Genomic DNA, 2,632 nt, shown 5'->3' with positions numbered 1-2,632 from the left:
TCATCATTATCATTATTATTATCAATATTATTATTATTATTATTATTATTATTATTATTATTATCGCTGTTGTTGTTGGCTTTTCTAGTTTATTTTAAAAAGAAGAGGGTCCTTCCTGTCCCAAGGCCTCCCCCAGTGTCTGGGGATTGTTGGTGGCAGCTGGTGAAACAAGAGGAACCTTATGATGGTTAGTAGTGGGAGGGGTCAGGGGTGGGACCTCTAATCAATACACTGTATGTGTGCAGGTGGTTCTATTGAATCAGGAGGAAAGTGTTTATTGAGACATTTACCAACTCATATGTACCTCATGACAGGAGACGACTTTAAGGTAGATACATTTATATACATTTATATACATTTTTTACATTTATACATTTTTAAATACATTTTCTTATTAAACAGTTGACTATTGGCTCCATTGATGGTGTGGATCCTAAATATTACACATTCACTCTTACTAGTGTAAGCTTTATTTGACAATAATAATAATAATAATAATTGTTATTGTTATTATTATTACTATTATTATTATTGTTGTTGTTGTTGTTATTATTAGTCAGTTGCAGCTGCTGATAAAAGTGTATTAAAAGGTTCAAATGTTACTTTGATTCATGAAGGAATTGATGATAAGAAAAGATACTTACATGTTGATGGTAACCAACACATTATAATCTTATTACATGTACATGTGTATTGTTAAGATGGTGACCCTACCTGGTTGACAAAGATCAGTACTAAAAGAGCTCTGGGTAGCAAAGGACTAAAGGTCAGTGTGTTCTTGTCTTACTCCAGGACCAGTAGTGGTGTCTGTTGCTGGTATATCTTATTAGGTAACACTGAAGGAGTCGTTAGAGGACAAAGTTCAAAATGAAAATTCATTTAAAATTGATGAAGTATGACACTGGCCTCTTCTACTGACCGCACCCACTCCCTCTCCCCCTTATAGGTCAGACCAGACATGGTCCACTGGCATTATTACGTTGAGAGTGTTAAAAATGTTTTAATGAGATATTTTCCAAAGCTCCAGGTATCCATTGTAGCACATGTACATTATGTATCGTTGGCAGGGGACCCATGGTGGCCCTGTGCTAGTGGAGCTGGTCGCTGTACTTGAGAAATTGGTCGATTGGTTAAAGGATGAACCACCTTATAACTTAAAGACTCGTGGGAAGATGTTACGCAATGCACATGTGAGTGAGCAGTTACTATATTAATAGATTATTGTTACTATTTATAGACTATTGTTACTATTAATAGATTATTGTTACTATTAATAGGTTATTGATTTGCTAGTTGGTTATATTTCTTTTAAGTCCGGAGATGAGGAGAGAGTTAAATTGCTGCGAGGAGTTTCCGAAGTTTTGAGACAGTTTTTGTTAATTAAGAGTCATCACTCGCACTTTTATATGGCAAAAGAAGCGTTTATGAAAATATACTTTAATAAGGTGAGGGGTGAAGTTTGTTATTATTATTATTATTGTTATTATTACTATCAATAGCTTGGGCTAGGGCTTGGTGTTGAAAGTTTCCTCATTGCATTAGTAAAAGATGAAAGGTAATGAAGAACCTATTAATTGATAAAGACATTGAGCCATCCAATGAAGCACCTTAGTTCAGTGTTTTAGAGCAACTTTCTAAAATTTATGTAACATTTAACTATCCTAGTCATTTTAAAAGGCAGAATTCTTTCCTTTGCCTTTTTGGTAAAATTTGGCCAAAGTCCTTGTACAATAGTACAGGGACTTTGGCCTCATTTCTGAGTAACTTTTAAAAATCCAATTTTGATTGGATTCAGTTCATCATTAATCTTTTATTTTAGTGAAATTGCCAAGCACCTGGTAAAGTTTTGCTTTAACATCCTCAGGGACCAAACCTCCTCTTTAAAAATACACCTGGTGAGTGACCTGGGCAGTAGCTCATACAGTTTATGATATGTGAATGTGTCCATTGACATATTGTGAATAGGACACTGCTTCATTGGAGCTACTCTCCACCCTCTGCTTTGTTGATGGACATCCTGAAGAAGCCTTACAAGGTACTTGTACATAATTAATACTTTTATTTCAATGACATTTTTAGACTTGATTTGTGAAGAAGTTATTAAAAAGGATCTGGTAGCAATAATAATGATGATAATAATAATAATATTATTATTATTTTAGGGTGTTTTTTATCACACTCATTTGGATGAGGGCGCTAATATTATTCATTATTCAAAGAAACAAATAGCCAGTACTGATGACAAACCACTCACTGAACTCTGCTCTAATGTCTGTCAATATTATATCAATAATTAATTTATTACTATTATTATAGAAAGTTAACGACAACGATGAACGTCTTGATTTTTTTGTTGCTCAAATTTTCCTATTCAGTAATGTCTGTAAGGTTAGTATTCATTACTTAATCCTAACCACACCTCCTGCCCCTCCCCTCAGGGTGTTAATGTGTCAGCCATTAAGACCGTCTCCAGTTGGTTCCCGTTCCAAGAGGCTCTGGTTGTCCTTGATAAAGAGAAACTGGGTGGGGCCATTCATTCAAAAGTGAAGTCAGCTTACCTCCAGCTGGTACTGGCAGTCTATCTGGATGAGGTCATTCATAACAGCGGAGTCGACATTGACGGCATCTGGCA

This window comes from Amphimedon queenslandica, unplaced genomic scaffold (assembly GCF_000090795.2).
Source record: "Amphimedon queenslandica unplaced genomic scaffold, v1.1 AMPQUscaffold_13377, whole genome shotgun sequence".
NCBI lineage: Eukaryota > Metazoa > Porifera > Demospongiae > Haplosclerida > Niphatidae > Amphimedon > Amphimedon queenslandica.
Note: the sequence above shows the minus strand (reverse complement) of the source record.